The sequence below is a fragment of the Anser brachyrhynchus genome (genome assembly GCF_964034855.1).
Source record: "Anser brachyrhynchus genome assembly, chromosome: 11".
Lineage (NCBI taxonomy): Eukaryota > Metazoa > Chordata > Aves > Anseriformes > Anatidae > Anser > Anser brachyrhynchus.
Window position 1 is genome coordinate 13,155,247 of NC_137706.1, and position 22,249 is coordinate 13,177,495.

A 22,249-nucleotide genomic window follows, 5' to 3' on the forward strand; every position below is an offset into this window, starting at 1 on the left:
TCTTAATTTTATTGATTTTCTAAGCCAAGCATTCCGTAAATTAGTTAGAGTAGAAGGCTTATTGTGGAATGTGATATAATTGGCAACTGATTGTTGATGTAGGAGATTTATGTTGGCCTTATAGTAATAGTTTCTTATAATTGAAAACATATGTGATTTCTAGTGTCTAGACTTGGGAACTTTCCCAGGAAGGGAGTTCCAGGTGGTTATCTAAGCAGAATAGGCCAAATGGCTACCACTTAAAGTCTGCAGACATGGGAAATATGCAAATGCTGCTGGCAAATATAATTATATCATAAATCTACGTTTTAAAATCGTAATATATCCATTTACATCTAATAGTTTGACCGGCTGATTTGTTTTATAGATTAATTTGCAATCTGGTTTTAAAACTTGAAATTTGCTTTCCCTTGATTGCTTCCTAAACTGAAATAATGCAAAATGCTGAGGTGAGAAGTTCTTGATATGCCTGGATGTCAAAAAGTTCTAACTCTACCATGTGCCTGATTTAGTTGGATTAATGTGTGTGTTTATCTTGAAGTAGCAAGCAGTTACACCGCAATATTTATGAAATTAATTGTGTGAAATTTTGTTTAGAATAGGTAAGTTACATGGCACTTTGAGTTTTCATTTGCTAATTGACTAATTTGTGGAAGGGTCTCAGGAAGGAAACATGTCTGGAAGCTGTACAGCCTAGTAAAACATGTGGTGATTTGATATTGTCCTGATCCCAGTTTGCTTCGAACATGCTCTGCACGTTAAAATATCCCTGGAGAAGGAAAGCACAGTTGGCTATCCCAGCATGAATACTCTGCAAATATTGTTCTGGGACCCGCACAGCCTGTGACTCACAATGAATATTTTCAGCTCTGGTTCTTACTGTACAATAGGAAATACAAAAGAAAATAAGTAATTTGCAGGGGCCTAACACAGTATGACTTGATCATTGTGTTGCTAACAGAGAAAAGAGAAGAGCTACGTTAGGAGAAATGAAAAGTCCTCTCAACTCAGGTTTCAGATGCCAGATGGCTGTTTCTTGTTGTTGTTTTGTTGTTGTTGCTGTTTTGTTGGTTTTTTTCCTTTCTTTTTTCTTTTTTCCTACCTGTTAAGATAGCAAAGAATGACATACGTTATCTGGCTCTGCAGCCAAGTGTGTGGTCCAAATTATTTTCACAGAATGCCTGACAAAGTCTGCTTGCTTGCCTGCCCGCCTCAATCATTTTTTCCAACTAATTAGAAAAGTCTGCCAAACATTGTTGGGCTAAGGCACTAATTATTCTCAAACAAATGTTTCAATTTTGCACAAGTTAGGAAGTGTCTCTGTTTTAAATGACTACATGCCAAGATGCCAGAGTAGTCAATCCACTTTCATTTATCAATATGTCTGGAAGTCCTGGGGGACCAGGGGATAAAACTTAAAAGCACCATTTTGAAGCAAATGGAGGTCTCTGGACTTCGGTGCTTTTTAAGGAAGTAATGCTGCAATACTTATTTTGTATACATGAGTTTTAATGAGAAGTAAAAGGTCTCTCTTCCTTCTAGAAATGCTGTTTCTTGTGATATTTGTAACTGTGTTGGTCCTTGGATTCTATTGTTTCTGGCATGGAATCAAAGGAAGTTTTGTTAGTCATGCAAGACTGGTCTATCTAATCCTGTCTCAGGTTTTATAGCCCACTCGTTACCACCCTATCTGAGCATTACAGAAGATGGTCTCTGATGCCAAGAGCACTGGAAAGCCTTTCTTTGTAAAAGTTCAGGTTGAATTTGGCAATCTGAAGAAACTTGTATGGTTTAAAGAAAGCTTGCAGCTAGTTTGCTGAGCAATGGCCCTGAGTCTGGATTCCGTACTTCCCTACTCAGAAGTAGCAGTCAGCTTCCAGAGCGGTCTCATCCCACCTCAGATCTGGAAATGTTTTGGAAATATTGATTTATCTGGTACAAGGTTCGTAGTCTAATGGTTTGGTGTGTCACTAATGAGATAAGTGCTTCTGATCAGCTGTATGTGTACTGATATGTAATACTTCTGCCATCTGTCTCATACTGTTTGCCCTCATCCCCAAAGTTGCTCTGTACGAAGCAAATAGATTGCCATACTTGAGTCTCTTTGGCTTCTGTTGGATCTGCCCATGTATAATCAACAAAAAGAGTTTCTAAGAACAGCCTTCCTCCATTTCTTGAAAGTGGGGGCATGCATTCTTTTCCAGAGAAAAATGTTTATTTTATGCTATGAGATGACAAGAAATTCAACAGTTTATTTCACAGGGATAATTGGAGTGGTTTACTCATGAGCCAACTCTAGTTTGTTTTGTAGATGTCTTAGCTCAAAGTTGCTGGATTATTATTTTTTTTATTGTATATTAAGGGGGTGTGGAAAATGAAATAATTAAACCATCAGAATGGCAGAAGAACTTGGAGCATTTCATTATTTGGTCAGGTTCCAGCAGCCACCTGTGCCAAGGAAGAAAATGTGCCTAAGTATTATGGTATTTGTATCTCCTTGAACAGTTATTCACGTTAGGGTAAATGGGCAGTCATAATTTGTATTTGAATAATGTTTTTTATGTGTTTTTCTTTTTAAAGCTTCCCCTTCCTTCTTTTAGGGGAAAATATTGAACCTGGTGCCTGATTACTTTGTATCATTAATTACTTTTGCCCTGATCTGCACAAACTGGCTTAATTGCCATCTGTCTGTGTAGAGTGTTGTGTGTGATGTTTTTCAAGAATTTTGAGAAATTATTTGTAAAGAGGAGGTAGACACTGAAAAATGTTGTCTCTGTACAGTGCTGGCAGCTCCTAGAACTGAATGCATTGCAGGGGTACATGCAGACAGATGATCTCAAGTGAAGATGTTGCAAATAAAACATTCCTGGTTCTCAAGTATGATGCAAAGCAACAAAAGACAAATGAGATGTGATTCCCAGGGTGTTCCTCAAAGTTCAATCCATTGTCATCTCTCACATAGCAAGGAAGGTTTTAAGAGAATGATGTTACATGCTTAAAAAAACTTTATTTTTCTATTTTGTTCCTCTGTTCCTTCTTGTCCATTCTGTGCATTGTTATTTGCTAGATAATTATCCCTGCTGGTTTCAAGGTACTGACTGCCCTTTGTGAGGACACGAATCTTCCTTGTAACATCAATTACCTGGTTTACAACTGGTTATAAGCACTGAATGTATTAGACAGTTGGTAACTCTTGTTTGCATTTTTGACAGCTGGATACCTGCAGATTCAGCCCTCTTCTGAGGGGTAGGGCAACATGGGGGCGGATATGGATTTGTTCAAGGTGGCGGCTGCTCCCCAAGACCGGTAAGAACCTGGGGGCAGCAAAAATATCAGGTTACCTAGTTATGCAAAGGTTGTGATGAATTCAGGATCCTCAATACTTCTGTGCCATGAGGATCCCCCTGTAGCTATATAAACTTCTCAGGTCCTGCTTCATCCATTTGAAAGATGCTTTATACATAAAAACACTGCAAGCATTGTTAGTATAGCAGAGGATCCCATTCCCGTACATCAGTTTTTCTTCGATTTGTATTCTTCAAATACAATTTATGCATCCTCTGTTTGCTTTTTGGAAGTGATAAAGGCACAAAAGGAGCAGGCTAAATATTAATGCATAACCTGTTATGAGTCATCTTTGTAAGATAACAGAATGGAGTACCCTGAAATCAGCCCCAGTTACAAATGAAATATTAGGTGGAGTATATTATACTCCTTCAGAAACAAAATAATTTTTTTTTTGGAACAGATTCCATTTTCATTGACACTTGGTAAATTTAGGGTAATTCCAAACAGTAAGTAAGGTTGTTGGAGGCCAGAATTTAGACCCTGTACTTTAGCACAAGTGCTTCTCTCTTCATGAAAATGTCCATAAATGACTTAACTCTCTTTTTTTTTTTTTGCATAAAAAATAAATTTGTGGATGTCCTTAGAACATGGTAAGTTCAGCTGTGTGTTTTTATGCTATATAATCCCTTGTACATTGAAGATCTTGAGTTTTATGGGAAACCACAGTTGCTGTCTCTAGTGAAAAGCTATACTTTGTCTGAGAACATTTCCTATTTTGTTTATCTGCTCACGTAAGTTCACAAACGTGCAATGGAAATCCGGTGGGAGTAGCATTCCGTTGTAGCTATATGACTGTTGCATTATTTTAAATCAAGCAATTTAATGGTATAAAACCTGTTGCTTTTCTTTCTCGTAATGCATTGCTAAAATTAAACTTGATTCAGTAGAGGCCTGGTTGTACTTCATTTTTTAATTTGCTCTTTTTGGAAGTATACTTTTGGAACTGTTTTCTGATATCTTTTTTCACAAAAACAAACAAACAAACATTAAAATATGCACAATTGAAATAACTGGGAGGAAATTTCCAAGTTAGCAAATTTTTCTTCAAATGGAGGTAGCTGAACGCTCTTGCAGCAGCTTGGTAGTTTCCCCATTTGCACATATTATGTAACTAAGAACAAATTTCATCTGTGAACTGATTTAATATGGCTTATCATTCATATCTGACCTTTTTGTTTCCTTAATGCAAACTAGAGGACATCCTGATTGAAAGCAAGAGGCTGGGCCCTTGGCTTGTTTTATTCTGAGGAGGAAATGTGTCAGCACTGTCCAAGAAACCAGTAAATTGCTCTTTCTGTGGTGTTTGGGCGAGCGATGAATTGCTCTCTCAAGGGTGTCACTAACTCTTAGGTTGTTTCTCAGCGCGTCAGTGAAGTCTGTGCATTGCATAAAGTAATTTCCACATGAGAGAAGAGCATGCTCTTACAAAGGTTAACTGTAAACTCACCCTAAGGGGCACGGAGTGCAATGAATGAGAGTTTGAAGTTGTCAGGTACATGATTGCACATAATACTATTCTAATCACACTCCTCATGATGGAAAAAAAAATGGCAGAAATGGAGGAGATTCACTGTTCCAGAGAGAAACACTGGCACTGGACAAGTAGCAGGGATAAATCTTTCTGTTCTCTGATATATTGGTGTGGTTGCTGTTGTGCTTGGCAGAAAGCATTCAACCTAAAAGGTTGTAAAGTTTATAGCTGTTCACACTGTGTCGCCGTGTTATGGAACCCAGTAGGGCACAGCTACAGAAAGAGATTTCTTGAAAATCTTGTCAATATATTTTGTCATTTCATGATTGATTGAACTGCAAGCATAAGCTGTGTATTTTAAGACAACACTTTTTTTGTTATGAAATTACTGTATGGAAACTAAAATCTGCTGCTTGCTATAGGTGCATCATTCTAATCCAGCAATAGTCCTTCCTCCCTTTTTAGTAGGAACGTCTCCGTGTCCCAGCCTATAAGAATGATGCACGGGTTTTCAGCTCAGAATGGATTTGGTTGCAATATATAATTGAGCAGTGGAGTGAGAGAGTTTTTAAATTATGGAGTTGATTTTAAAAGTTGACATTGGCATTAAATGTTCTATATTTGGAGCTCCTGCCTAAGAGGCTAAAATGGACATTTATAGATAGAAATAGTGATCTGAATTCCCCTCGTGGGTTTGGCAGATAGGTTTGAAAGTTGTTTCATTTTTGTGTGCAATTTTCTTTTGGCAAGAATGTGTGCAGAGGGGTGGAGGAGAGGTCAATTTGTCTATGTTTATAGGTGCTGACAAGCTGTCTGAGATTTATTTTTAATTCAGCTTGTTTAAAAATTGCATAGCAGTGTGTTTTTTAAAATACACTATTGCCAAAAATATTCGTGTTAAGTTGTATGTGTATACCATAGATTTTGTGACAGAAATTGGCTTCATCAATGCATAGTGCATTAGTTAGACAATAGCTGGTTAAATCCGAGCTTCCAAAAGTAAAAAAAAGAAATACATTTTTTTTGAAAGAAGTGGTGATGACTGAAAAGTTATGCATTCTGTGGTTTTGAGAACTAGCTTATACTTTTACTTATTAATCCAGTTAGTAAGGTAAATGCTTTTTGGATGTTTTTTCTCTGATGTGCATCAATTTCAGTGTGAAATTAATGTTTAATGGTAGTTTAGAATATATGTTTTCTAGGTATTTTTAAAAAAGCTGCTTTCAAGGTTGGCAACATTATCGTAAAAGCTCTGGTTGTTTCCAAATAAAATCAAATTTACCTGGTTTGAAACAAATTACAAAATAATTTGATTGAAATCTGAAGTAAAGAGCTAACCTGTAAATGTTGTGGTTAGTTCACGTGTTTTCAGCCCACATGGATTATAACCAGCACGGCTTTATTTGCCATACAGGTCCTTGGGGAGGGTGAGCGAAGGAGCAGCTCACCCGGACCCTGCTTAGGATCGGAGCCTCCTTGCCAGCAGACTGGCTGAGTGTGTTTTTGCCAACCCTGGGGGGGTACTGGAGCTTTCTGCTGCATGCAGTGGTAACTTTCAAGCATAATGTTGATGAAGTGAATTGCTGCGGTACTGTGTTACCAGCCAGATTTTCTCTCAACTGTACTGCATTGATACTGAAATGATATCAAATAATTGTCAGAGAGTGAGCTAAGACCTGTACAGCAATCCCTGCTGTTTTCACAAAGGCGCTCTCTTTCTTAGCATGGCAATTTCAAAAGGCTGTGGGCCAAGCATTGCAACCCAGAGAAGATGTATAATGAAATTCAGTTAGTTATTTTTGTCTAATTTAAAACAGCCCAGGATGTGAATCGGTTAACACTTCTGTAGATATAATTAGCCATAGCAGTCCGCACTTAGGTAGCTTTAGCCTCAAATCTTTGGTGCACCTTCTCTTTCTGAAGCAGTGACTCTTCATCCAGAATTTGATGCATCACTTGACCATGGACTGATCTAAAATGAAAACTTATATTAAGAACAGTGCCAGTAGTAGTAAATGGTTACGTTGCAGGAATCATAGCCAGTTAAAAATTGGAATTTCTGAAAGGGGGGCTGGAGTCTTAATCTCAAACAGCTCTGGAAAAATTGCAGCTCTGGTCTCCACAGGGAAGGAGAAGGGGGAAACATTAATTCAGAAAACATGTGCAGCACTCCACTGTATAAATCTGGAGTTCAAAAATAAACTTTTTTTAGCATGCTTGAAAGTTGTTGCTGACTACTGCCAACTAGAAGATTTAATAAAGAGTTTAACTTTGTGCAGCCCAAGCCAGCTCTGCAAACACATGCTTTCCCGCTGAGATCAGAATGAATATCTAGTGCAGTGTGCAAGAGCCAGACTGTACGAGCAGGCCTGTCTACATGCATCCCTCATCTGACTTCAGTTATTGTTATGGTGGGCACAGTTCCATGGCTGTAATCATTGCAAAGAGTGTGTGTCCAAAGCTCTGCTCCAAACTCTATCATGCTGCTTACATTTTTCAATTATTTTAGTAAGGTCGTTTCATCCGCAAGATTAGGCTGTTTGGTAAATGGACACATTTACCTTCACAGCTATAAATCTCTTTATAGAAGATATCTTGTGCTCTCCTTACATATCTTCCAGCGTAGGATTTTATACTTCTTGGAGCTTAGCCCTGGCCATTTTAGAAAAGTCTTGTAATATAAAGAAAGCGAATTAATAGATGGTGTAAAAAGTCACATTTTTTGTTAGTTCTTTTTAAGGTGCATTTTCAAATCTAAATTTAATCTTAAACATACCTCAGTCAGTATCTTGATGGGGTAGATATGGGAATGGAGTTGAAAACATATTTTTGTTTTCAGCCAAGAATTCGGCTTTTGTCTAGGAATGTGTGCTGGTGAGAGTGTTTGGGAGAGCAGCTCATCAGGCTGTGCGTTGGGGTTTGTGTTTTCAGCCTAGACCTTCAGTCTTCTCTGAGAAGGGCCTCAGAGTACTGAGAAATGAGTTTGCTGTGCTTGTTCTGGAAGGGATGAGAATTCTGTAACGTTAAGCAGCACTGATTCAGAGGAAACTTGTCAAGCCATGTCCAAAATCTGTTTAGCCGGATATGTTGTGACTGGGGAAAGTCAATAAATAAAGGAAGGAACCTTTTATACCCATGGCCACATGATCAATCACTTCAGAAGATACCATCTTTGGTTCTGTTCCTTCACATAAACACCCCTTTCCAGAGTGGCTTATAGGAGGAATATGTTTTGTTTATCAGAAGGTAAACAGACTAAAACATTGCCAACCTGTCAAGAAAAGTTGAGGGAAAAGAATGTACCTTCCTGATATTTGGGTGTAATGGGACCAGGGGACTTAGGGAATAGCAAGGAGAAAGAGAGTTCTTTGGACTCCTCTGAAAAGCAGATTGAAACAGAATACTTCAAAATGAGAAGCTATTGGTGATGGGATAGGACATGGGATAGGACTACAGTTGTGCACCAAATCCAAGTTCTGCAGTGATAAGCTCCCTGACTCCTGCTTTGACTAGCTTAGGCTTCTTTTCTTTCTTTTCCTGTCATTCCCTGATTACCAAGTAAATATAAACACTTTGTATTTTCCTGTGAAGATACAAGAACTAATACTCTAGATCCATAGATAAAATTTTGCAAGCTAATGCGTTCTAGGATATTGTGTGTCTATAGAGAAACAGGTGAAATTAAGCTCCCCTTGCTTAGAAACTGAGTCTTTTGCTTCTTGGAGGCTTGTTCTGAAGCCTTACATGAACATTGCTGTTTGTGGTTTCACTCCCTTTGTTTGGTTTATTTTGGTTTACAGTCATGATGAAAAAATGAAATGAAAATAAAAATGAAACAAGCACTAACCAGAGCCAATTGGTCTCTGCATATTTGTGTGAGAGAGAGTATTGAGGTTTGGTTTTATTGTGTCAGTCTCAGGCTGGTTCAAGGAAACAGTTGGCAGTAAGTGTTCTGCTAACAACTAAGCAGTTGCATTAAAGTAACACTAGAAGACTGAGAAACCAAGAAAAGAAATGAAATTCAAATGTAAGAACTGTGCAGTGTTCAGGGAAAAAAAAAAAAAGAGTGAGTTTACAGATGCTGGTGGCTTTGCTGCTTATTCTTGGAGCTCCAACTGTGTGTTGCTGGGGAAAAAAAAAAAAAAACTTGCCATGAGGAAGTGTTTTGGATGTGAACTAGAGTGTTTTGAAATGCCCATCTTGTAAAAGTTTATAAGGACAGCAGGGAAACCTGATAGCTGAAGTTTCAATGAATAGCCCCATTTGGCAATTATTCCCAACAGAAACCAATGCCCCAGGAATTTTGCTTGGCACAGCCTACTACAATTTTTGTATGGCCTGACTTTAGCTGTGTAAAATCCACCTAGGAAAAAGTGGTTTTAAGATTTTAGCTATTGGCCGTAGGGTTGAGGGTACTGGGGTGTAGGGAGTCTGGCTTAGATTTTTAGCTGCTCTTCTGTTTTCATCTAACCCCAGACTGTTTTGTCCTAGAAATGCGAATTCCCAGAGTCATCTCACTTAACTGAGCTGTTAAATTTAGGATTGTAAATGTCCTAGATTCTCAATATAGTCAATGAGATATGAGTATCTCCAAAGGGTAATTTGACCCCTCCAATAGCTGAATCTGCCCCTGAGGGTAACTCTTCTTTGCCTTTATGGTTGCGAGAAGTCCTTAAGACTTCGCAATTTATGTGCCTAATTTATGTAGCTATGAGTGTGAGGATTGCACCTGAGCATGTCTTACCTAGCTTTTCTTCTTTAGGCAAAATGCCTTGTGGTATTTTGATACACAAAAATTTGTCTTAAAATGCCTGAAAAGAGATTGCTTCTGACGCTGAAATTCTGGCTTCAGCTGCTAAGCTAAGGCAGAGTGGGGCAGGATAAAGGAAGGCGGCAATAAATATTTTCCAGCAAATATTATCCAGCACATAAACATGGCAAGTGCACAAACCTTGGAGATGGGGAAAGATGCCATAAGTCCTCCAGTTCTGCGGAGAGATGGAGCAGGGAAGTTGCTGTCTGGCAGCTGAGGTCAAAAGAAATTGGGGAGGCAGAGGAAGATGTGATGCTGTCAGAGCACGGGTAAAGGGATGATAGAAATGATGTCCTCAGTGCTGAGGACAGAACACACAGATCCTAGAGAGATACTGTGCCCACTGAGTAGGGAGAAAGGGGTCTGCTGTAAAAACCGTTAAGGGTTATGAATGATGTTCTCAGTGTTTTCCCCTGTTAGAATAAAATCAATGGTGCTGCCTCGTTTTGAATGCTTTGTGCGACTCCAACCGTCCCATCTCAAGAATGGTGTGATGCAAGTTGTAAAAGTGCAAGAGAAGGTGACGTGATCAGAGGGATGCGATGGCTTCTGTGCAAGGGAGGTTTCAGTAACCTAGTTTTTTTTTATACAGTTTCAAGAAAAGGTGACTAATCAGGGGAAACAAGATATATTGGAGCTACATAAAGTCAAAGTGATATAAAGAAAGTGAAAAGATAGTGATTATTTATTATTTCTCACTATACAAAACCCAAGTGAAATTATCAGGCAGCACATAATTAAATTACGGAAGCTATCGCTACAGGATGTTGCAGATGCCAAAATAGAAATGGTTTCTTAAAGTGATTAGATAAATTCATGGAAGAATAGTTCATAAAGAGCCATTAAAGACACTGATGTGGGGCCAGCCTCCAGCTCAGGAAGTTTCTAAACTGCAGGTTTGCTTAGAATTGGCAGGGCATGCCTTATGCTTGTCCTGTATTCATACCCTTTCTGTAAGTATCCGTTTTGGCTGTTATCAGAGACAGGATACCAGGCTAAATGAATCTTTGGCGTAACCCTCTGTATGGCTTTCTTCTTGCTAAAACACACAATAAAGGTCTGCATTAAGTATCTGCGCTGCAGACCGGATGCAATTTAGCTCTGAGAATTCTAATTTCTGCATATGATATTATTCTTTCATTTACAGTGTTACTTAAGCACTTGCATAAAAAACAATCTAGAGGACTAAATCCAGTGGTACAATTATGTGTCAGTTCCCAGTGCGCTCTCCTGCATTATGTTCTACATATGCTACGTCGCTACTGGCCCATATTATGTGTATGTTAATCTGGTCTATGCAAATTATCTTTCTGCATTTCTCTGTAGCTGTTTAATAAGAATACTGACCTAGGTCAATTACCTTTAATTATCTAGGAGGTTTCTTTTTAGTGTTAGTATAACCTTGGAAAATTATTAACTAATATGTAGACCCTTGTGTATAGGTCTCACTGAAGGCTGTTTCTACTAGCAATTAAGAAGTGAAATGTAATGGAATTGCTACTATCTTCTTGGAATTATTAGTCACATCAGTCAAAATAGTTTTCACTCCGGCCCCCATTACTCTAACTTCTTTAGAATAGCAATGTTTGTAGTTTCCTGCTGAAGTAGTGCTGAGAGCCAGAACCAAGCAGCAAGCACAGTGGGATGCGGTATGTCTTCTGTAGCTTTTCTAGGGTTTGTCCTAAGAAGAATTTCATACCCATGTGACAGTTGCTAGCAGGACAAGAAGCTTTTGTTTAATATTCAGCATGCAAACTGATTTCTAGCTTAAATTTTGGGTGGCATTTCCTTTGAATGTAATTTGTTGGAGAGTATCTGCCTTTCCCTATGTATGTTTAGTATATGTGGGTTAGTAGTCCCACCGGTGCAAATTAAATGAGTTCTGTCAGTACCCATTTAAAGTTTTATTTGTAGTAGACCCAGTGAATCCTTGTGGAAAATTGCTCATACAAACTTGGAGTCATATAGGTGTATTTACTGGTGCATTTAATGGGTTGTTTACAAGCAACTTGGATGAAATATGCAAAATTTGACACTCCTGCTGAGGTAGAGGGGGATTCCAAAGTCTTAAAAATACAAGCAATAAAAGTCTGAATATTTTACTTTTGTCAAAGTAACAGTTAAGTGTTATGACTTCCTGGGCTCTTTAGCTTCCCATGATGCCAGCTGTGTGTTCCAGGAGTCTGGAAAGCATGCAAATCCTTGAGGAATCAATGTAATAATCTTTTGTTGGTGTGAGTGAACCTCATATTGACCTGAAACTCTCAGAACACCCAGCTTCCAGGTGTTTGGCCCCAAAACTATAGGATCTATAAGTGTAGTGCTGTTTGCACGATAGGGTGATCTTAGAGTTTAAGGCCATGGGAACCTAAGCCTTTGCAGCACCTTAGAGAGGTAGCCTGAGAGGAAATCAGGCGCTCTTTTTGTGTTTTCTTATTCCTGTCATTCTGTTAAAGTGGGGACAACCACTTTTATGGGCCCTCTATGCAGGAGCAGGACTGTGCTTTGTGTGGAAACAGGTTTTCTCTTTTTTAATTCTTAGTTTTATTTATTTTGATTATGGGTGTGTATTGTCCTCTCATCCTTCCCACCCCCACCTCTGGAAGGGTGGAAGGGTCCTTTCTAGAGATTTGTTATTCACATATAGCATTTGCTTTTGAAAATTTTGGAAAGCTGCCAAGCCAAAGAAAACGCTTCTTGTACAGTCTTTTCTGAACATGCAGGGAAACCTTGCAGAGGCTTTAAAGCTGCAAAGTGTTGGAAAAAATCAGGGACATTTGTAGTATTTGTATAGTGCTACAAATGTGGTGAGATATGAAAAGCTGTGATGGGGGGAAAAAAAATCTCTTCATTTGTCCTATTCTAGAGAGAGTGCTGTGACAAACATGAAGAGAGCAACTGCTGCCCAGAGAACGGAAGTGGGTTACAGCTCGGAGGCAATTTGCAGGGGAAGGAGAACATGAGGTTTGATCAAATGCCAAATTAATTTGTTGCAAGTTCGCTTGTGTAACTAGACATCATCTAAGACCTCCTAGTGTGTCATTAGAAGGGTAATATCAGACATGTCTTACAGATGGGAAAACTGACGAACGGAAAGATTAAGTGACTTTCCTATGGTGTAAAAACAGGTCACTGACAGAGCTGAGAGAAGAACTGAAGCTTCTGGAATCCCGTATTTTTCCTCTGTTGAACCATGTTATCTCAATTACAGGGATGAGAACACTAAGAAAACCAAGCCTGGGGTGCTGTTTGCCTCCAACCTCATTGCATTGGTTGCATGCTATTCTTCTAAGAGAACTACTTCAAGGATTGCAGCAGAAGAATGTGCTTCTAAAAGCCATTTTGATGAAATCCCAAAACTAGCAACAGCAAGCAAACCTTTCTCACTTTCCAGCTTGATAATAAACCTCACCAGTTGACAGTTTATTTTCTATCCAACAATCATGTCTTGACTGAAAGAGCACTTGATTCTTGAGTAGGCAATAACAAGCGTAGGCATGGAGTTGTTGCCACTTGTGCTTTCATTTCAACAGAAAAGTAGAAAACCAGATTTGCTGAAAATGAATTGAAATGTTTCCCTTAGCCCTCTTCTCCATGTATATCTATTTTCTGTTCAGTTTTCTTAAGTGGCATTCACAGAAGCTGACAAAGATCCTCACTTAGATTTTTGTCTTTTTCTTTTGGCTTTTCACTTTAGGCTTATATAACAAGGTAAAAGACTTGTCTTTCTTTCCAGCTTTTATAATGAGGTAAAAGACTTGATTTTCAGTCCAGTTATGGAGGTGGTGAACAGAAGAAGTGAATATTAAATAGAAGTGTTAAATTGAAGCTGTATGGTTCACATAACCTGACTATATGCAGTGAACTCAAATGAGCTGGAGGTCAGTGAGCAAAGAATAAAAACGTGCCCTTGGAAAATTTGGTTAAATCAGGGGATGTATCACCTCGCTTGTGTGTTTATAGTATCTAGAGGAGGAGATAACACAGAAATTGAGGATTTGACTGATGTATCTGTTTTGAAGGCAAAATAGGACTGCTGTGGGGCACTTTGCCATTCCTATTCCTTGCAGCATTAGTCCATTCCCAGAGCTATGTTTCAAGAAAGACTAGGACATAGGTATGCTTGCTAGCTTGGAGCTCTGGGGGGTAGGAATTATTAGTTTTATACAAAGACTGGAGCACTGAAGCATTGACCTTGATTTGGATCCTGAGGTGTTACCATATAGAAGTTTTCAGTGCGTAAAGGAATAGGATTATAGAATTACTGCAAAATGTTCCCATGCATAGCACCGTACAAGCTACTATGAAGAAAATTAACTCTATCCCAGCCAAAACCAGTATAGAGTGTCATGTCCAGGGAGACATCTGGTATGTTCCCATTCATTGGAGTAAGATAAAGCCATTGGCAACTACCTCACAAAGCTTTCTTTCTTAAAACTACGTATCGTATTTCATAGGTTAGCTAAAGGAAACTTTTTTTCTCAATTAGTATAAATTACCATGGCTTCATTAATTCCTTAATAAGGTTCCTTTGCATCAGGTGTTGCTACCACCCCAGAATTTCTGTACTGTTTGAGTAGAGAGAGAGAACCTTTAAATCCCATCCTTCATTAGAGTAAAGCTCTTTTTTCCTTTGTTACCCTGCATAACAGCTGGTAATACAAGAAAGTGGTCTACCATCCCCCCCAAATTCTTTGAATTCTGCTTCTAAAGCTCTTCTTTGAATCATATTTTCTAACATCTCTTGGGGCTTTGTGAAAAAAAAAAAAGAAAGAAAAAAATCATTCTCTTCAGCATTGCACAGACATTGACTGGGAAATCTCTTTATCAGTGGTTTAAATCAAAAGTAATTTTTTTTTCTCCAGAATCCATTTTAGTCTCCTGTACTGCTGTTTCTCAGTGTGAAAGAATCTATTTAACTGCCTGCTTTTTGGATGGCTTTTAATGTTGTTTTTAGATTTATACAAGGGGTATTTTGCCAATGAGTCTCTTCATCTTTACCACTAGAATGATTTTTAATGGACATCCAGTAGTTTCATACTAAGTAGTTTCTTTCAGCTTTATTCTCCCTAGGGAGGAATGCACTGAATGGCTGGAAATGTCAGCAGCTGCATTAGTCGAAGCAGTTTAGCTGCTGCCACCTCCTAGATAAATCTTGCCCTTTTTCGTTTCTGTGTTTCTGACTGTTTCCCTCAAAGTAAGAGAGCCAAAAAAACTTCCTGTCTGGCATAATACAGATTAGGAACTAAATTAGCTGCTATTATAGATGGGCATTTTTCTATTGATTTCAGGGTGAAATCCATTAAAACTGGCAGAAAAGTTGGCTGCATTTCCGTAGAGTCGATGAAATCAAATAGAAATATGAAGCTGAGAAAAAGGAAGGAATGTGTGCGGCTGTGTGAAGTAGAGTCGAGCTCAGCCATTGGAAAGTGGAATGAGGACCTTGCCTGCCTGTCAGAGAAGGTAGGTACAGCATGGGCACCGCCACTCCTCTTGGCTATCGCTTGACACACAGATGAGATTTAACAAGGAAGCAAATTAGCCAGGATACTCATCCTGTCCTTCAGAGCATCTGAACATGGGCCTGGTTGGAGGCTGGAAATGAATTCAGTGAACCTTTGGTACCGTGCAGCCAGGCATTGCCTGTCTTGCCCTGTTCATAAGCTGGTGAAGTTGGCACTGCAGTTGCTGATGGCTTAGTCGTGTATTTTGTCTGAAAATGTGTAGAGCCAAGTCTTCTCCCAGGAGTAGAAGTTGCTGATAATAATAATTCTTTTACTTGTCTTCATCCATATACATGTTGCAATGATTAAAAATAGCAGCTAGATGGCTGGAGAAATTCTCCATATAATAAAACACATCTGCCAACATATTTTGCAAGTTGGCCTGTCAGGAAAAGTCCATAGTCTTAAATATGCTTGCTTTTTTTTCATGTTAAGTGATCAATAAATTCAGAGTTCTGGCTGTATAATTCATTATGTTACCTGGAGGCATCACAGGTTGTGCCTCAGAGTATAGCTGTGGATCTGTCCTACATCTAAGGTCCTCAAAGAAAGGAGAGATTGTGCTTTAGACCAGTAGAATTACATTAAATGTATACATAGCTGCTTGATTACAACTGTGATCTTGTGTTAAATGTTCATGATACTTAATACTGGAGCCAGCATATCCCACAGCTGTGCAGTTGTTTGCAGTGCTAAAAATCAGGATTTTAGGAAAGTGATTGTATGTTTTGAGTCATCAGCATGGATTAGCCCAGAGAAATATTTTTTAGTGTAATGGGTTATCAAACTTTATGGTTGCTTTCAGAATGTGTGTTTTTACTGCTTCCTGGTAAAAAAAACTCTATTTTGAAACTATTTTTTTGAACTACTAAGGCACAGTGACCACCTAATTGACAGGGTGTTGTTAATGAGAACACTGGAAGGCTTTCTGAAAATCTATTGTAACTGTTTCTGAGTTAGTCAAGCAGCCAGCCTGACAAGTTTGTTCCAGTTAGGAGAATTTGGTGCTGGAGACAAATGTCTTTCATGAAATCCTGTTTACTTATAGAGATGTGCCAAGCACCTTTTCCCTGAGCATAGGAGGATCAAACAACAGGAGATTGTTTTCAGCTGGTACTCAGACCCAAAAGCTCTGTCTAGGATTTTCTCAGTGCTGCATCCCACATTTGCCCAGCCTGCATCTGGATATCCTTTATAAAAATCTGTTTGTATGTGGTGTTTCTGCTGTCCTCTTAGTCACACCCACACACCAGTCAGACAAATCTTCTTTTGCATAATTCAAATTCCTGCTTTGGCCTGTGACAAGCTGTATGGTAGGATCAAGGCTGTTTATATATTTTTTAATAAAGGAATTAGACTATGAATTGTTTTTTAAAGAAAGTGTATTGGTTTTTGGTTATAATAGCAGCTCCCATAGTCTATTCTATATGGATATTCCTTTTTTTAAGCAATGATAAAATAGATATTGTGTGGACAAGCCCTAAGTAAGCACCTCTCTTGCACAGGGAGGGTTCTAGAAGTAGGATACTCCCTGTGGCTGTGGTTTTCTGTGAGCATTAGGAGGATTGTCATGTGAATTGCTTGTTTAGCAATTTTTGAGTTCAACATCTGTATTCATCATTGTCTTTGAGTGAGTGGGTGTTTCTTAGCTTTGAGAAAATGCTCTGCTGTTCATCCCATCAGTGTGTGAAATATTAAATGCAAGCAGGGAGGCTCTGACTCCAGGTCAAGGTCCAGAAATACTTTGAGTCAGAGAAGTGTCTCTGACAGAAGTCTTACCCTCCTGTCACCTTGCTCCTGGGAGCAGTAGTTGATCACTGGCCAATACAGCAAGTGTCTGGGCTGCAAGGAAAGTGAGAGCTGAGGCTTGCTGACCTCTTCCTGTGGAAGGGAGGAGATGTTCGGGATAAGGGTTGTTCCTCCCGGGAGGAGATGGCTTTGCAGCAGTGTGGATGGAAATCCAGGTCATTTGCTGCCATTCCTGTTTTCCTTCAGTTACAGTTTCTACATACTGTCTAGGTATGCCATTGTTTAGTACTGATATTGTTAAATAGTATTCCCCTGGTTTGTACTATCTGTGAACGCTTTTCGTCAATCTGCTTCTTGGGGAATAGAGCTGCTCTGTGGATGGTCAGACTGAGAAAGATGTTTGCAACATAGAGCAAACACCTAAGGCTATGGTTACTTGCCAAGTCATTGTAGAGGACCAGGAATGTGTATATGCTTGCCTGAGTGTTCGTTTCAGAGGTGAATTTTATTGAACTTTCTCTTTTCAGCACTCAAGCTACAAAACAAATGAGCCAGAATTCTTAAAGGGGTGATGATAATACTAGTATATTGTCTAGAAACTAGCTACTTCAGGTTGTGCTTCATTATTTACAAATCCCAGGCATATTTTAATACAATTTGTACAAGCAGCATAGTGCACTTTTATCATGTTCCTTCCCCAGACCATCTTTCCTCCTTATCTAAGTGTCCCCAGATTCTTTCATCTCTCTCTGGGAAGCAATCAGATGGTTATGGAAATCCAGCAGGCAGGACGAGTCTTTCAGTGGTGCTCGTGACTCTGAAGACAGGATTCTATCCTGCATAGAGCAGCCCTTGGGCAAACTAAAAGACCACCCATTTGCAGGACCAGAATTCAAGTTTCACATTGCTTTTTCTCGGCACCCTTAAGCAGAAACAGACAAGGCACAGGGTTGAATTTGCTGCTTCCATACATACTTAAGGATAACTTACTTTTGGAATATCAGATTTGCAATAACCTAAAGCCATTAGGAATGGTTCATGAACATTCAGGCATGCATATATAATTCATGCTAACTGAATACATTTATGTGCACGCTTGTAAAACGGAAACAGGTTGCAACTTATTAGTGGAATAAATGGAATTGCTTCTTTATAGCATGTTTTATGCTTCTCTCTAATTTAAAGCTAGATCATTGAAATATAAAATTGGCTGATAATTACAATAAATATTCCTAGAATGTTTCTACTTTCCAGCTTATACATAATCTTTGTTTCTTTTTTAAGCGCTTTTTTCTCTTTTGGATCGTTCAATATATACTATGAGGTTTTCAAATCTATGCTTGTGGGTAAATAGCTTCTAAATGAAGGCTTGAGGGAAAATGTCAAGTTTTACCTGAGTTAAATTATTTTTACTGGAGATTCAATGAAAGGGACTGAATCCACTTCAAAACAGCTGTTGCTCTTAGCTAAATTCCTCCTATATTATTAGATAGCTTTACCAATATTATGTTACTAGAATGAGTTGGGGAGGGATGAAAACAAACAAACAAAAAAAGCATTTTCTCATGTTGTATTGAGTAAGAAAAAGAGTTGAAATGGGAGGTTGTTTCTTTTTCATGTGTAAAAATATCCTGTGTTTTATGATCTAAGTCCTCAAATGGAATAACTCTCAGCTGTACTTTTTGATGTCCATGAAACAATGGAACAGCTCATGCACAATATGTCTTTAGACTCATAAGGCTGATTGGTTTGGGGAAGTATGTACATCCACAGCTCTACTAAGAGAAACACACAGGCTTTCTTAATATTGTTTCTTCATAGTGTTTAAGAATAAAATTTTTGTGTGGCTGTGTTTCTGAGCTATATTGCGGTCAAAATAATTATCCCTATACTCAAGAATTAATGTGGATCTCAGCGCTTGAATTTTTAGCAGACTAATAAGCAGACATGTAAGTGAATCATTATCAGGGCCTCTACAGGACAAGATGGGTGTGGAACTGAACATTTGCAAAGGTCTTAGCTAGTATCTGAGTCTTATGACCACAATTTAAGATCTTAGTTTAAACTTTTATTTAATTGAAAGAAATAAAAACCACAGTAGATGTTTCTGATTTAGTTCTGATCAGATAGATTCAGAGCATAATGATTTCTTTATTCTTATTTCAAGAAAAAAAATAAGTTATGACATGTTCATTACTTGTTCTTGATAAGTTAACTACTATATTTTGTGATTAAAAACCATGTGGAGGAATGTGGTTGCAAAACCACAGCGTTTGCACAGAGAGCTAGCTAAAGTTAGAGCAATTGGAGTGACTTCTATTGATGTATTTTTTATTGTTTTTCCTCAAAGTGAAACAATTATAAATATTAAATCTCTAAATATTGATATAAAATATAATACTGTTCTTATATTTAAAGGAATGAATGCATGAAGTTTTTTATCTGCCCTTATTTTAATGAGTTGAAACACCAATGGAAAAAAGAAACAGAGGAGAAAATTCTGTGGATTTTTTGAGATTCTGTGTCAGATGGAGCTTTGCCTTTTCCTTGTGTCAGGTTTCATTTTCAGTACTTCTCTTTCCTCCTTAGAATGAAAATGTTAACTAACGCTTCCTCCCTTACTTAGTCCAGCTTTATCAAAGTCAACACCCGAAGTTCTGTACTACACAGCTCTCCTTTTTAGAAATGTTCCAAAACATTGTTGTTATTTTTGTCTGACAGAAATCTATGTGTCTTACAAATGCTTTCTTACGTTGTATTAATGAAGGCAGCTAACATGGCTACTACGTGGTTATGGTGGACAGGAGACATGAATGTTTACAGAAGTGCTGAACTTTGAAGGCTGGCCGTGGCATACTACCTAACTAGTAATCATTGCAATAATCACCCTAGTTTTTCTATGTCAGATTGGTTAATAACAACCCAGGATTACACGGCCGTGAGACTGATGTCTAGGTCAGACTACCCAGAATGGTTAGAATTTTAAATCCCTTACATTAATCCTTTTGGTGTATATCATGAAAGTATAGCCTGTAGCTGTCAAATTACATATGCACTGTGAGTGTAGTCTGTTTAAGTTCAGGACTTAGCATCATGTATTCCAATTCAATTTATTTTTATATCTCATCTTTCACACAGAGGGTCTGAAAATGCTCAACAGTGAGAGACAGAATAATGAGATAATGCTTTACAGAACTGTGTAAAGTGTCTTGCATACAGATAGCAAGCAAGGCAGAGGTTGGATTTCAGTGAGAGAAGACAGTTGCAAATTAAAAGCAGTGGTAGTATAAATACAGAGCAATTCTGATAAATGAGACTTTAAAGGGTGTGTGTTACTTATGGGAGGAATAACACAAGGATGGAAAGGTAAAAATGGCATGATAACCTCTGCCTGAAGATGAACTCAGAAAGTTGCTGAGGGGCTTTGAAAGGACATCAGGATTCAACTGTGAACAAATGTAAAAATGAAAAGAAAAAAAAAGATGTTAAGGTTCATTTTAGACAAAATTAATCCCGGTCTGAGCAAGAGTCACAGTGATGTTATAGAAATAGAGGGAAGCAGGGGGGAGGGTAGCGGATGGAATCAATATATATGAGTGTGGTGAGATGAGTAGGTATCTTGGATTGAGTGTTTACTCCCAGATTGTTTCACATCTAGGACGTGATACTTTTCCCATTTCTCCCAATATGCAATATCCGGCATTCCAAAAGCAAAGTGAGAATTCCCCATTGTGGGATTTAATCTTTTTTTTTTTTTTCTTTAAGACACTGCCTTTCCTGGACTGAGTCTCATGAATTGTAGTAAGGAAGTAACACCAAGTTCTTATCTGAAGACAGTAGCAGTAGAATCAGGGAGAATATTCAAATTGCTCTACAGGAAAATCAATGTAATTTAGATTCACGTTCCTGAACCACCTTAGTTAACTTGTACAAATCTTCTAACGTAGACCAAATTTGAGTTGAGGACTACAAATACATTTACACTAATTGCATAAAACTGATGGGCCAGGCTGAAACAAGCATAGATCAGGAAAAAAAAATAATATATATATATAGTTAAAAGCATAGAGCCTTAAGCAGTAAAGAATGGAGATGCTACAAAACCAGAAAGTAGAAAAAAGCTTCAAATGTTTTTTGTTCTTTGAGGACAGCACAAAAGACAGATTGTTGGAAGTTCTGGGAAGGACAGACTAAAAACCAGTGCTGCCTTAGGAGAAGAGAGAATAATCTATGTCCAATAATAATTAAAAAAAAAAAAAAAAGGTAGGGATTCAAAGTGAGGGGGACGGTATTTGGGAAGAGGATATCATCTCATCTCCATTGAATTTTCAGAGAAATAGGCAATGAGAAATGAAATGGTGATTAGGTAGTTAAGGCCTTTTAAGGTTGTGAGTAGAAAGAGCCAGTGAAGGAAATCATGAAAAGTGAGGGATGGAGAAAATGGAATGAGAACAGGATGATATAATGGAGAAGAGATTGAGATTTAAGAGGATTCAGTGCTACCTACTGTAGTTTAATTATATTATACCATAATTACATTAATTACTTTTCCACTTCATGTTTTTAGGCAAAACGTTATGCTAATTCTGGAAGAAAAAAATAAAGTTGTCCCTCTCGAATAAACAGAGTTTTTAGAAGGAGACTGAGGTTTCTGAAGGGATGCAATCAATCCACGGTGAGCAATGAGTAAGTGGATGGATCTCTCTGAAGAGATGACTCTCTGAAGAGAGGTTGGATGCACCTCTGGGCAGCCTGCTCTAGTGGTTGGCAACCCTGCCCAGAGCAGGGGGATTGAAACTAGATGATCTTTAAGGTCCTTTTCAACCCAGGCCATTCTGTGGTTCTGTGAAGAGGAGGTAAGTCCTGTTCCAAATACTTCCAACTGACTGGTTGTCTTTGCTGACCTTCACTCAGCTTCTGGAAAGACTTGGCTTTAGAAGGTAACCTCAATCTGATTTGATGAGATGTGTAGCATCTGTACATAGTTTTCTGCAAAGTTTTGATACACACCTTAACGTGTTATAAGATTGTATAGCGTGCTATAAGATTGAATTACAGCAGTTGCTTTATTCCTAAAGAGCCTTTTATATAAATGAACTGGCTGGAAATCTTAGACAATTGTGATTTTTTCCAGAGATGAATTTGTCATAGGACTACAATATGACTAGTTATTAAATATTGTTAATATATTAACTACTAATAAAAAAGTCAAACTGTTTAATGTCATCATGATTTTTAAAAAAATGACCCTTAACATAAGTCTTGACATAAATTATAATTGTTTACACAGCCCTCCCAGCAGTCTACTAAATGCAGCTTGCCACTCAGAGTTTTATAGCTGTTCTGCTTGAGACAAGCTATTCT

The 22,249-nt window shown here is 38.3% G+C and overlaps 1 protein-coding gene across 1 annotated transcript in view; it reads left to right on the plus strand.

The window, feature by feature from the left end:
* The window catches only part of TMC3 (transmembrane channel like 3), a 283,418-nt gene that overhangs the window by 178,891 nt on the left and 82,278 nt on the right, over positions 1-22,249 (plus strand). The window contains exon 6 of the mRNA XM_080607203.1: positions 14,924-15,095. The gene's annotated coding sequence lies outside the window, so the exon portion shown is untranslated. The remainder of the gene's footprint in view (positions 1-14,923; positions 15,096-22,249) is intronic.